Genomic DNA, 15,711 nt, shown 5'->3' on the forward strand with positions numbered 1-15,711 from the left:
GTAGTATAGTTCAATAGCGTACTATGAGAAAGTTTGCAATAAAAAAAATAAATGTAAGGCGCGATAACCTCCGAAGAGATCTAAGGCCGAGCTTCTCTTCCAATTTGCGTCGTGCTCCTCTTGATTTTCCCTACAAATTGGCCGGGCGGGACCTACATCTTTTATGCCGACTCCGAACGGCATCTGCAAGGAAGATAAGTTTTCACTGAGAGCTTTTCATGGCAGAAATACACCCGGAGCGCTTGCCAAACACTGCCGAGGGGCGACCCCGCTTAGAAAAATTTTCTTCTAAGTGAAAAACCTTATTTCTAAAATTTTGATGTTGTTTTGCCCGGGGTGTGAACTCAGGGCATACGGTGTGGTAGGCGGAGCACGCTACCATCACACCACGGTGGCCATGTTTAAATCAAACTGGTTACTTATTCCTCAGCTTGTGATGCTTTTATACTCTCTTAGAACAGTTGTATCTCATGTTTGTTTATTTAGCTATATACATGTATATCTGTAGTTTATGCTTTTTTTCTAACCATATACGTATGTATGTGTGAGTAACAACTTCTGCTCTTAGCTGCCGACTCTATATATGTATGTGAATGGAATATTCTTCGTTGCCTTGCACATAAGTGTGGCATCTTGCTTTAATGTGTACATGTACATAAGTGTGGCTGCTTGCTGTTTTTGTTATTGTGATTATTTACTAACAGCATAGTGATGGCATATATGCTATAGTGGTCCGATCTGGTTAGTTCCGACAAATAATTAATTGGTCACCGAAATATATATACCAGCTGACAAAATTTCATCGAGATGTCTCAAAAATTGAGGGACTAGTTTGCGTTCAAACGGATGGACAGATAGATATGGCTAAATGAACTCAGCTCGTCATCCTAATAATTTCGGTATTATTATTCGATATATTTATTATTCATGAAACTACAATCAATAACAGTCACTTGAACTCGGCAAAATATTTATTTAAGCACATCTGAAAATTAGACAATGGAACAAATTTGCCTCTAACAAAAAAAAAAAAAACTTATAGAATTGAAAATTTTTCAACCCTACGTCAAATTTTTAAGATCTGAACATACTCGTAAAATAACTTTTAAAGGTTTTTTTGTAAATATTTATGTCAGATTTGAATATAGCACACAATTAGTTTCATAACATATATATACATGTATATGCACACACAAATATTTTTTAATGCAGTGTTAACACTTTTCGGAGAAATATCAAAACTTATTTGTATTCGTTGTATTGAGTAAGGTTAGATGTGAGCAACAAATCGCAGTGGTGTGGTGATAGCGTTATCCGCCTTTCGCACCGACTGTCCTAAGTTCAAGTCCCGGCCAAGTCAACTTAAACATTTTTTCCTTATTATTATAGCTTTCATGAAATGGTATATTTAGTTTGTCATGAATCTCAAAATTGTAATTCCATAAAGGAGAAGAGATGGACCCACCAATAAGTATACCAAAATGATCAGAATGACGATCTAAGTTGTTCAATTGAAGCTCACGCTGACTATATAATGTTCTGTTACACCCTAAATTAGACACCTTTAGGAAAACGGCGCTGACGTCTCGGTTTATTGTACATAAATCTTATTTTCTTATGATATTTAATTTTCCAAATTTTCATTTCTTTTTTATTTCTAATTTTCACTTTTTATGAAATTTACATTTTTTTATGAACAATAACTGCGCAGACGAACTGATGGGATTTTTTTCTGGTAAGTCCGTAATTTATCTGAGTGTTTATGGCGTTATGCTCGGTGGTAGCGCTATGAATTTTGCGGAAGCCATGCTGATGGGCCGCTAATCGAAGATTCGCAGTGAAAGGGGGGAACAGGACGGTTTCGCCTTTGTTACTGGCGATAGGAGTGTAATCGGTTGATATGACTCACCTTCGTTAGATAGTTTTGCAGGCTTTACTAGTGGAACTATCCTTGCTATTTTCCATTGTTCGGGAATGATAAAGGTCTTCAATGAAATGTTGGAAACGTGCGTTAGATAGCTTACTCCGTTATCGCTAAAGCGTTTGAGCACTGGCATGGCTATACCGTCTTGGCTTATTTATTCAGAGGACTTGGCCTTTTTATTGGCTTCTTCAACCTCTGTGGGGGTGATGGTAATAGTTGACACGTCGTATTTGTGTTTATGTGCATTACCGATTTTGTTCTTTTTTTAGATTCCCTATGAAAAGGTTAACAAATTTCCCGAGTTTTGTAATGATAACTTAAACCATATTTGATTAATGAGCCATAATATTGCAAAATTGATTTGTTGAAGCTGCATTAGTTACTGAATAATCAAAGTGGGCCTGGTTATCGTTCCATTTCGCTCATTTTAATTAGCGATGGAAATTCACAAATAAGTATTGAGATATCTCAAAATTTACCCAAGCTGTCTTTTTTACCGTTGGATAGACGGATGGGCGTGGCTTAGTGAATTTTTTTTTTACTATGACGATCTTGTCATGTATGTATTTATCTATCCCAAAAATGAGCAACCCATTAAACACGTGTGTGAGCTTTATTGAGCTTTATCACATACAGCCTCACACAGATATTAAAAAAGCTCGCTTACACGCAAGCAAATTTCGGTTGCTCGAATAATAATTTGTTCGGCGTTCAGCATCTAAGCAAGCAGGAAAAGCGTGAACTGAAAGATTGGCCTCAAAATAACTAATATCATGTGCAAATATTACAACGTTAGACTCACAAGGTTGCTCATATCGCCACAGAGACAAGACTTAATGCTCACGATTGTCATACTAAGCATATAAGTTAGGCCTCGTCAGTAAAAGCAGATATAGGAAGGACGAACTGCAGGAAGAAACAATTGAGTACATTCTGTGCGTCTTGCGGTCGAGAGGTCAAGGGTCCAGCAATTGCCAGATCCACAGAATTGCCAGATCTCGAAGCAGCAATTAAGCTGGGTTGTAGAAACTTTGAGTATTTGCCAAAGAGACGGAGTTATTCCTTAAGTCCTTTTGGCTACTTGGGGGTTTTCCGTTTGGTCGTCATACAAATTGTGGTAACACTATGTATACTTTCAAACTATGAGGAGTCGTTATTGCCCGGCCAGTTCAACCGGCACCTAAGTCGGAAATTACGTTGTTGTTGCTGCTTTAATCGCTGGATAGTTGTTTATGTGTCCGCCTAGGGATGTTTTTGTTCTTCTTGTTTCGAACTTACCTTTTCAATCTTAAATGGTAAAGATAAAGTCGTTAGTTCAAATCCTAAAACACTTCGGTATCAAGAATTCAAATTTTTTCAGGTATGGCGAAGATTTTACCACATTCTCGTTTTGTATATGTATATGTGTACTCATCACTCATTTATCTCTATAAGTTACTGCAATTAGAAGCTACCATTATGGTGACAAAATTTTTATACTTTGAAAGCTTTTCTCAACTGAGAATAAAAATAATCAAAAGGCTATTCAGAACCCTGTAGCCTTGCAGTCCTGTCGTTAGGGATGAGAATTCTGATATCCGATATAGCAGGGGCGATCTCTGTCTATACACATTATATGCCCTTTCTATATTGGCCTGTTATTGGAGGTGGCCACACGTTCCAAACTAAAGACCTTGAGAAATATCACGCCTTTGCTTAAATGTTTTTGCTTGGTGAAACGTGTTTCTTTCGAAACTTTTTGTATGCTTAAAAAATTTATAAAAAGTTCAAATTGCTGACGTGGTCCTCTTAATATTTCTTTCTATATAAATAAAAAACACTTAAGGACGGGACTGTCTTCAGCTGTGCCATAACTATAATGAATGTAGCTGAACAAAAATGTGTTGAATTTTAAAAAATTCACAAAGTCTGAACAATCATTTGCATGGGATATATACTATATATATGACCGATCTTAATGATTTTTTCAGACAACAGTGTATGCCTTATTTTAAACATCCTAAGAAATTTCAAGCTTCTAGCTATTAAAATGAGGAAGAAATTACGTTAAACCATTTATCTGAACAATCGGTTTTATGGTATACTAGCTTATGCCCGTGGGCTTCACCCCACGTTTCTATAAAAATATGCTAAATAAATAACACAAATTTTAAACTTATTTTAGGGTTGTGTATTTGCCAATTTAGGTATAGCTGAAAATCATAGGATATACAATATTTTTTGTAATATTATTTGGAGTATAAATAAAAAGATTTTTCGATGGGCCAACTCTGGAGCAGGCTACGTATAATTGGCCATGGGTGAAACATGAGTTGGTAAGATTGACTCCTACTACAGCTAATGACTGTCCTTGATCTTTATTGATAGACATTGCGAAAGCCAACCTAATAGGAAATTGGAGGCGATTAAAATTGAAAGGTATATCTGGCGGTATTAATGGAATCCTTGGTATGAAAACTTTGTTGCTTTCGAAATCTTGAATTTTATATAGATATAGAAGATGTAGATATACTGAAGTTAACAAAAAATTTTAACGGCGGAAGATTATTAAACATCGAAAAGGAGCAACAGCCAAACAACTCTGTAGTCAAACTTTAGCTGTTATAATAACCTAAGTTTGTACGGCAGCCATATTTCTGAAAAATCCTATTTGTTGGGAAGGTGCCACGCCCCCTTTTCGCCAATTCCACATTTTAATGGAGGTGTTAGGACTTAACCTCATATAGCTCCTTACCAATTTTCATTATCCTACCATTACTACATCCAGAGATATGCAGTTTGATAAATTCCATTTATATGGGAGGTGCCATGCCCTCTTCTCCCCCACCTTACATTTTCTTGGGGGTGTTAGGGATTGACCTCATATAACTCCTTACTGAATTTCAATGTTCTAGCATGAATACCTTCAGAGTAATGTAGTACCAAATATTCATTTTGCATGGGAGGTGCCACGCCCCTTTTATATATCGATATTATTTTTAGCCTATGACCATCCTTGGAAGGTTTCTAGTGGGTCGTGCAAATTTGGTTGTGATCGGTCAATCCGTTTAGGACGCAACTCGATCTATACCTACATACATACATACATACATACATAATTTGAATTTTATATATATGGGTATTTCATCCCATTTCGACCAGTTTTGAACCCGACCCCTTTAGAATTGGCTGAAAGTTTTTCTTCTTTTTCTAGCTTACGAAAGACGTTTTTCAGAATTTTTTCAAATTTTTTCATCCAACTCAAAAAAAGTTATAAATTTAAAAAAACCACCGTTTTTGTTTTCAAAATGCTATAACTTTTTCAAAAATTGACCGCTTGGGATCTTTTTTTTTTTTTAATTTGTTTTTAAATGTAATTTTCGGAAAAAATACAAAAAATTTTTAAGGTCTTTTTTTTTGTAATTTTTCAGTTTTTCGAGATTTTTCGAATTTCGCCATTTTTTTTCTCATAAAAAACTTCAATCAATTCTGCAATTATCCCCACTAACCCTGGAGTGGGCCGATATTTTGTTTTTTATTTAATTGAAAAAAAAAATTTTCAAAAAAAAATTTTTTTTTTATCAATTTTATTTATAGAACAAAAAAATGTAAGAAAATGATTTTTAAGTATTCTTTTCTTTATATATTATGGTAATCTACGATAAAAATAACCAGGATTAATGACTGACATAGAAAGCGAGTCATTTTAATCGTAGATTAGCATAATATATAAAGAAAAGAATACTTAAAAATCATTTTCTTACATTTTTTTTATATAAATAAAATTGATAAAAAAAAAAATTTTATTTTTGAAAATTTTTTTTTCAATTAAATAAAAAAAAAATAAAAAAAAAAAATCGGCTCACTCTGGGATTAGTGAGGATGATTGCAGAATTGATTGAAGTTTTTCATGAGAAAAAAAAAAATGGCGAAATTCGAAAAATCTCGAAAAACTGAAAAATTATAAAAAAAACTTAAAAAATTTTTTTGAACTTTTTCCGAAAAGTACATTTAAAAACAAATTTTTTAAAAAGAAAAAAGATCCCAAACGGTCAATTTTTGAAAAAGTTATAGCATTTTGAAAACAAAAACGGTGTTTTTTTTAAATTTATAACTTTTTTTGAGTTGGATGAAAAAATTAGAAAAAATTCTGAAAAACGTCTTTCGTAAGCTGGAAAAAGAAAAAAAAACTTTCAGCCAATTCTAAAGGAGTCGGGTTCAAAATTGGTCGAAATGGGATGGAATACCCCATATATAGATAGATAGAAGATAGATTATTGGCTTAATTGCTGCTTAACTGTCAATATAAAAGTTAACAGGATTGCAGCTTGGGCTATTTTCTTCCAGGGTTTCTACTGCTTTGGTTACGGCTACTATTTCCGCTTGGAAAACGCTACAGTAATCCGGCAGCCTGTAGGATGTGCTTATTTCCGGATCAGCACAGTATACCGCAGACCCTACTCCTTCCACTACTTTGGAACCATCTGTGTACACATTAGGCCGGGTCGATTTGTGGGGAGGCAAAAAAATCGCCCATTACTCTGTCAAAATCATATTCTAGGGATCAAAATAAGAAACTTTTCCGAAGGAACCCTACCTCTAAAACGAATTCTGATGTCCCCCCCTTTGGGTCGTAGGGGCGAATTTTGAAAAATCCCACTTTGAAATGCCTATGTTTTTTCTTTCTGTAGATTATTTTTCTCTTTAGGAATTTATTTAGTCAGAACATGTGTAAATGAAAAAATGAATTTAACTCGTAAACATAGTTGTGTGGGTTTTTTATTCAAACGTTTTAAAAAATTAATGTAACACTATGATACAATTGTTTTTTTAAGCCACCACAAGACACAGCAGGTAGAATTGAAATTGTCCCTACCCAAAAGTTCGACCCAAAGGGGGACATCAGAATTCGTTTTAGAGGTATGGTTCCTTCGGCAAAGTTTCTTTATTTTGATCCCTAGAATACTATTTTCACAGAGCAATGAGCGATTTTTAAATCGACCCGCCCTAGTACACATGTATCGCCTCGTCCGCTATTTGAGCACCCTTGCGCCAACCGTCCACCTCTATTGTGGCCTTAAGATCGCCCTCGAAGCGCAGATAGGGAATCAGGTAGTCTGTTCGTCTTGTGATTGGTGACGCTATACTACTATGGCCATATGGTCGGCGCTCAAGCTGCCCCGAGGCACCAAGCCTGGCTGCAGTTGTTAATGCTATGTTCTTTGCTACGAGGTCTACAGGTGGAATGTGCAGAATAGCATACAGTGCAGCTGTCGGGGTTGTTTTCAGGGCTCCCGTAATGCTAAGCATCGATAGTCTCCATACCCCCCCCCCCCCCCCCCCCCTTAATTTTTTGAGGTATGTTGCTTTTTGTGTTGCTTTTTGTAAGGCTTACAATCGCTGTAAAAACCCAATGAGAAAGAGAAGGCGATAAGCCCCACGTACACCCCAGCATTATTTTTATGCATAAAGTGCCGTTGAAGCCTTCTTCACCCTCTCCTCCACGTTGAGCTTCCATGACAGCGTACTGTCTAGGATGATTCCTAGATACTTTGTGCAAGGTTTCTCCTGTAGGGTCACCCCTCCTAACTTAGGCATGATCCAATTTGGGACCTTGTACCTCTTTGTAAACAAGACCATATCCGTCTTATCCGCTTTGACTTTCAACCCTACATTTGATGCCCAGGTATGAATATCCCGAAGCGCCCGATCCATCAAAGAGCTAATCGTTGGAAGGCACTTTCCACTTATGAGAATTGCAACGTCATCCGCGTAAGTCGTAAGTTTTACGGGTCCCTCATCAAATCGCCTGAGCAGCTGGTTGATAACCAGCGTCCACAGCAGAGGTGATAGCACCCCTCCTTTCGGCGTTCCCCTGTCCTCTGATTTCGTGGCCTCGTACAATCCTCATTGTGATGTTATCTTCCTGCAATTTAACATGCATCCGATCTATCTGGTTAAGGCTGGATGTACTTTAATGTAATTAAGACCATCCACAATCGCCCATTTAGAAACATTATTCAAAGCCCCGGCAATGTCTAAGAAGACTCCTAGAGCATATTCCTTATATTCCAGGGCCTTCTCTACGCTTATTACCACCCTATGCAATGCAGTGTCTACCGACTTGCCTTTGGTGTACGTATGTTGTGTTGTGGAGAGCAGCTTTTCATCCACGTTGGACTTTATGTACACATCTATCAGCCTCTCAAAGGGTTTGAACAGAAATTATGTTAAGCTAATGGGTCTGTAATCTTTGGGATACACGTGACCGATCTTCCCCGCCTTTGGTAGGAAAGCTACACGAGCAGTTCTTCAAGAGTGCGGTACATGATTCAGTCGTATGCACCCATCGAATATTATTTTAAGCCATTCCACGACCGCCCTGCTTGAAACTTGTAGCATGGCCGGGAATATACCATCTGGGCCCGGCGATTTAAACTTAGAAAACGTCTTCACTGCCCATTCGATCTTGGTATCGGTCACCAAGCCCGGCACTACCCGCTCCGTGATCGAGGTGTGAGTGCTGTCTGCTGGCTTTCTAAACCATCTCCCGATGGGAAATGTGTATCGAGAAGCACCTCAAGGGATTCCTCACTATTACGTGACCAGTCCCCGTTATCTTTCTTTATTAGTCCCTGGACTATATTTCCCATTACTAGGACTTTTCTCAACCGTGCTGTTTCGCCGGAGCACTCTATGTCCGTACAGAAACTTTTACATGAGATTCTCCTCGCCCTGGAAATTTCACGCTTGTAGATCCTCAGTAGATCCCTGTACTCGCCCGACACGCTTCGCTTTCCGCGGTCTTTGCGAGCTTAAACATTTCTTTTACCTGTCTCTTAGAAGACTCAGCTCATTGCTCCACCATGGCGTCTTTGCTTTTCTTCTGAATCTTCTTAGAGGGCAAGCTTTGTTATACGCAGTCATAAGCGTCTTTGTTAGGAATTCATAAGACTCCTCCAGTTCGTCCACATTGGCAACCTCTATGGGTTGTCCCAGTTTCGTTTTTACCTGTTTCTGGAATTTAGTCCAGTTTGTTGATCTAGGGTTTCTAAAGGTTCCTCCGCTCTCTACCCTCTTTAGGGGGATGCTGAAGCTGATATACGCATGATCGGAGAAGGATGGTCTATCAAGAACCACCCAATCATACCTTGATATATCACGTTCGCAGCTCAGTGTAATATCCCAAACATTGCTGGATGTTGGACCAATGTATGTAGGGACATTTCCCCTGTTGCCTATCTGCAAATTGGTTTGCAGGATGTAACAAAATAGAGATTCGCCTCTCTCGTTCGTATCTGCTCCTCCCCACGCATTGTGGTGCGCATTTGCATCCGCGCCTATGACCAACCGCCCTTTGCGTCCTTCGTCCTATACTAGCCTCTTGCACTCCATCGGTGGAACCTCCGCAGCATAGGCCATGTAGCAGGATGCCAGGATAAGTGCCTGCTTATTCCTTTGCTCAACGGCCACCACTACGAGGTCCTCAGTAGTGTAATTAGGCAGCATATATGAATGCAGCTGTTTCCTTACCATTACTACAGCTCGCACCCGTCCTTCCGTTTGCGCATAGTAAACGCCTAATCCGCGGGCGCTAAGCCCAGAAACCTTTCCTCCCGATGAGAGCCACGGCTCCTGGATCAGTGCCACGTCAAACGAACCCTCCTCAAAGGTTAGCAGGAGTTCGCTCGATGCCACTTTACTGTGTTGGAGGTTTATCTGTAGGACTCGTAGCATCTTCGTCGTGACGTCGTCGTCCTCCCCTGCCCCTTTGGTTTAGAGTGTTTGAAGCCCCCTTCAGCCTCTTGTAACTGTTGTGCCGGGTGTTCCTCTATGCGACTCGCAGCACCATCTGGCTCTTGGTCCTCTTCTAACACCTTCGTGGTTACGTCGGCTACCTCCACCTGTCTTTTTTCCCTTAGCCTTTTGAGGTCCAGCGTGTTAAAATTTTTATCCTCGGGACTCCTTTTCCTGAGTCGCATATAAATTTTGCCTGTACCAAAGGACCTTTTTCCTCGGCCTGCTTGTTTATTATGTAGAACTGACCTTCCTCCGTAGGCCGAGATACAGTAAGTACCTTCCAATCCTGTGTCGGTATGTTCGGATTCTGATTCTGCAGAAGTCTCAGTGTATCTTCCGACTTCATCACGCATGGTATCCATACCTTAACTTTTGGTACTGTGGAGATTTGCGCTTTATCCACCACCTCAAACCGCGCGTTCGTGTTTTGCCTTTGGAGGTTTGGAACCTCTTCCTCCAGCCACCGCAAGCTCGCGGTGTTGTCGCACGCTATCATCTTCACACCATTATACCATCCTCCCGATTCAAAGGTTGCATGGGGCTTACTTGGTTGTTCCCGCATCATCTTAAGCATTAAGCTAATAAGCTCCCTTTCTACAGATCTCCACCTTTCACTTGTCATCTGTCCGAAAGGACAGCTACGATCAACCAGCGCCACAGTCAGTGACTGCTTTGCCACATCACTCATCTTCTCGTGAAAAGCCGGCGCCTAAGTGTTAACTCCCTTTGGCACCTCCGAGAAAGCCGGAGTCTTAGCATTAACTCCATTTAGCACCTCCGAGAAAGTCGGAGTCTTAGCGTTATCTCCCTTTGGCTTATCTCCTACTTCCGTAGTTGGAACTTCCCTCTGACTCGCAGCTTTCGAGGTAGTTTCTACCTCGCTATTGGGACCCATCTGTCTTACAGCTTTGGGCTTAATTGTCTTGTCTATGCGACTGCCCTGCCTCGTGGCTCTGGGACTGGGTCCTTTCTGCCTCTCGAAGGTTTACTAGCGGAGCAAATTGGCACAGACGTGCTTAAACATAACTTATTATCTCCGTGTCAGTCCGGATTCAGATCTGGACATAGCTGCTCAACTGCCCTAATAAAAATTTTGGATGACATACGCGTGCCCTTTGACAAAGGCCAACTAACGCTTCTATGCTTACTCGACTTTTCCAAGGCATTCGACTCTGTTAACCACTCATTGTTATGTTACAAGTTGCAACGATACTTTAGATTCGGTAACAACGCTCACAACTTGATAAAAAGTTACCTATTCGGCCGGTCACAATTCGTGAGCAACGGTGCTGATGTATCGCAGCCAAAGGAGTTAACAGCTGGTGTTCCTCAAGGGTCTATACTTGGTCCTTTGCTATTTAGTCTCTTTATAAACGATGTGTTTAATGTGTGTAAATTTGTTAATGTGCATGCGTACGCTGACGATATTCAGTTGTATTTGTCTAGTGAGTTTACTGATATATGTGACTTAGGTTGTCGAGTAAATAGTGATTTGTCATCCATATTATGCCTACGTCTCAATGTTTCAAAATCATACATGTTACCTATTGCTAAGAAAAACATATCGAGCCTTCAAATACCTGCAATAATTATTGGCAACTCTAACGTGAAGACCGTCAATAAAGTAAAGAATCTTGGTATAGTGATTAATTCCAGTCTTAATGGCAGCGACCATATTAACGCCGTGATGGGTAAAGTTTATGGCACTTTGCGTAATCTGAGGCAGTTCTCGCCCTACACTCCCTTTCAAATTAGGAGAAAGCTAGCCGTACAGCTCATTATGCCAATAATAACATACTCAGAGTTGGTATACAATGCATTAGACTCGCGCTCTGCCCATAAAATGGATGTTGCTTTCAACCACGTCACTCGGTATGTGTATGGCTTGCACAAATTTTACCATGTATCTGCATGGAGATCTCGTCTATTAGGTTGCCACATAACTGAGTACCAAAGGGCAATGAGTTGCATATTTTTATTCAGACTAATCTTAACGAAGTCTCCGCCATACTTGTATGACAAACTTGCGTTTAATAGGTCCACCAGGTCATGTACTATGAATATACCCAGTTTTAATTATGTGGCATCGGCTAGGCTGTTCTTCGTAAACACCATACGTCTCTGGAACTCAATACCGTCTACTGTGAGAAACTCTTTAAACCAAAAAAACTATAGACGTGTTCTTTATAGTTTTTTTTTTTCTAATAAAACATAAACCAACTATCAGCATAATGCAACCTATCCTCTACTGACTTCTTACCTTCCTTTTTCTATGATTTTTATACTTAAGCTATTTATTCTGTTTTAAAATTTGTTAAATTAATTATATGTATGTATATTTATAAATGAATACGATTCACTTGACTTGTAACAATTTTGTGTTGTACGATAAAAGATTATGTTATCTTACTGTACTAATAACGAACTCTTAAATAAATGATGATGAGGATGATGATGAAAGCAGGCTTGTCGCCTTCCGCCGAATGTTGCCTCTTCATTCTGCCATTTGACGCTTCTTCCTCCTCGAACCGAGGGTTTCTAGCAGCAAACGTTTTTAACTGCCTTCGACTTACTTCTCCCGCCTCATGGGCCCAGTCCAAGCGCTAGATCTCCACTTCTGTTGGCTCGACCACTGCTCCCAGGCGTTGGACAATTCTTACTGCTGCACGGTACTGCTCTTTTACTTCCTCTGCTCCGTACCCTTCTCCGCTCTTCTACTCCGTTTTCATTTGTGTGCTTTTTCAACACGGAGTTCATTGAATCAGCACTACTCTCGCTCCCCGAGTCCGATGCATCGCTTAATGCGTATTTGTCCTCCTTGGCTTGCAACTCAGTCCTCCTCTTATCATCCTCGTCATTACAATTTGGCAATGAGTCGTTCATCTTGGTCGTTCGACCACCTGCCCGATAAGGCGGGCTCAGGGGTCCAGTATTATATACGGGGAAAGAACCATCAGCCACAGCAGCACCCCTTACTGTGGTAGGGCCATCAATACTTCCAGAGGTGGCCCGGTATCGGGAAGGCTCCGTTCGAATACAGCCGAATTTATCCCTTGGCTGCAAATCGTCCAATAGGCACGGTCCGCATAACACCCTGGATTAGGGGGTTGGCAGTTCTTGTTCACCGACATCCCGCCGCCCTCCTATAAGGCGAAACGGCATAGACGCCAGTCCTAAACAGCTCCGCATCACAGTCGGTCGCTGTGAAGATCGGCTAAGCCGTCACACCAACGACAAGGTGCCTACCCTAGTGAGGGGAAACCAGGCTAATCCTGATAAGTTTTTTTTGCCACCTTTTGTCATTCAAATTTTTTCAGCTACAGCAAAAATGTCACCAGAGAACGAGCTAGCGAAAAAAATCCGATTTTTTCGGTAGCCACTATCGGCTTAATCGGTGGTAGAGCCTAGCGATTTGTTTTATATCCTACTTAAGTCAACCGGAAAAATCGGTAGTAGCAACCCAAAAAAAAATTTCATGTTGGCATTGCTCATCCATTCATCGGTCTATTCGTCACCCTGTTTGTCCGTGAGGTCATCATCACACGTTTTTTTATACTCAGCTGAGCAGAGCTCACAGAGTATATTAACTATGTTCGCATAACGGTAATCCGTAACGGCATAACCCAATCGAGATAGATATAGACTTCTATATATCAAAATTATCTGGGCGAAAAAATAAATTCATTTAGCCATGTCCGTCCGTCCGTCCGTAAACACGATAACTTGAGTAAATTTTGAGGTATCTTAATGAAATTTGGCGTGTATGTTCCTGGTCACTCATCTCAGATCACTATTTAAAATGAACGAAATGACTACAATCACGCCCACTTTTTCGATATCGAAAATTTCGAAAAATGGAAAAAGTGCGATAATTCACTACCAAAGACGGATAAAGCGATGCAACTTGGTAGGTGGGTTGACCTTATGACGCAGAATAGAAAATTAGTAATATTTTGGAAAATGGGCATGGCACCGCCCACTTTTAAAAGAAGGTACTTTAAAAGTTTTGCAAGCTGTAATTTGGCAGTCGTTGAAGATATCGTGATGAAATTTGGCAGGAAGATTACTCCTATTACTATATGTGTGCTTAATAAAAATTAGCACAATCGAATGAAGAACACGCTTACTTAAAAAAAAAAAATTTTTTTTAAGTAAAATTTTAAGAAAAAATTCAATATCTTTACAGTATATAAGTAAATTATGTCAACATTCAAATCCAGTAATTATATGGTGCAACAAAATACAAAAAAATTTTTCATTTAATTCGAGAATATAATACTTTTAATGCCATAAGACGAACATAATTATACCAATCCTTGGGAAATTTGGTAGGGGCATAGATAACCGTTTTCTGTGAAAATGGACAAAATCGGTTGAAGCCACGCCCAGTTTTTATACACAGTCGACCGTCTCTCCTTCCGTTCGGCCGCTAACACGATAACTTGAGCAAAAATGTATGTATCTATACTAAACTTAGTTCACATACTTACCTGAACTCACTTTATCTTGGTATAAAATATGGCCGAAATCCGACTATGACCACGCCCACTTTTTCGATATTGAAAGTTACGAAAAATGAAAAAAATGCCATAATTCTATACCAAATACGAAAAAGGTATGAAGCATGGTAATTGGATTGGTTTATTGACGCAAAATATAACTTTAGAAAAAAATTTGCAAAATGGGTGTGACACCTACCATATTAAGTAGAAGAAAATGAAAAAATTCTGCAGGGCGGTATCAAAAGCCCTTGGAATCTTGGCAGGAATACTGTTCGTGGTATTACATATATAAATAAATTAGCGGTACCCGACAGATGATGTTCTGGGTCACCCTGGTCCACATTTTGGTCGATATCTCGAAAACGCCTATGCATATAAAACTAAGGGCCACTCCCTTTTAAAACCCTCATTAATACCTTTATTTTGATACCCATATCGTAAAGACACATTCTAGAGTCACCCCTGGTTCACCTTTATGGCGATATCTCGAAATGACGTCCACCTATAGAAGTATGGCCAACTCCCTTTTAAAATACTCTTTAATACCTTCCATTTAAAACCCATGTCATACAAACTCATTCCAGGGTTACCCTTGGTTCATTTTCCTTCATGGTGATTTTCCCTTATTTTGTCTCCATATCTCTCAGCTGAGTATGTAATGTTCGGTTACACCCGAACTTAGCCTTCCTTACTTGTTTTAAATAACTGTCGTTTAAAGAAATGTATTGTAATGAAATTCAAAACACTACTTTTTCTCACCGCGACTGATACTTCTGTACAAAATAAATACTATTTCAAAATAAAATATATGTAATTCTGTGGTAATTCAATACTTAACGAGACATTTCCGTCATTTATAAAGCTACACTGCTTAAATTTTATATGATCAACTTCATAAGGTTGAATTAGAAACTGTATTTGACCAACCTTTGACTACTAAGGCCACTCGAAAATCTTTGCATTTTCTTCAAAATCGGTTAAAGATGTTGTGATATTATTTATAACGGTCTTTACTTTTCAAAACACAATTGCACTAGACAAGAATCACAAAATCGGTTGCCACGCCTACTTTCTATATAAAAATAAATAATACACATATAGAACACACACACATGTAGACTACAGAATCTGTACCGGATCTTTCCATATATTAGACGATGGAAAAATTTAGATTGTTCACAAAAATACATTTACACAGCGATTTCAGATAATAATAAATGGAGTGGGGTTCATGAACTTCGCTATTTCCCGAAATATTTTCATATCCAGCTCAAAGTTTAGACATTTAAAAATCCATCAACCTACATGGCTACCACACGAACGAAAAATACGGCACAGGGTATAGGAAACAATTTAAAATATTACCGAAAATTGGCGAAAGACGGAAGGTTTCAAACCCGGGTCTAATTTTTGCCAGAACGAAAAAACGATCTGGCAACTAATGTTCAGAGAGTGCTCAGATTGTATAGAGAAGTCATCTACGTCTTCTTAAATAGAGGCAGCGAT

General features: G+C 39.2%; 1 protein-coding gene across 2 annotated transcripts in view; it reads left to right on the plus strand.

Moving 5' to 3' along the window:
• LOC137254449 (uncharacterized) overlaps positions 1 to 15,711 on the plus strand; it is a 447,929-nt gene that overhangs the window by 63,457 nt on the left and 368,761 nt on the right. The window lies entirely within an intron of this gene.

Source organism: Eurosta solidaginis, chromosome 5, assembly GCF_040869045.1.
Source record: "Eurosta solidaginis isolate ZX-2024a chromosome 5, ASM4086904v1, whole genome shotgun sequence".
Lineage (NCBI taxonomy): Eukaryota > Metazoa > Arthropoda > Insecta > Diptera > Tephritidae > Eurosta > Eurosta solidaginis.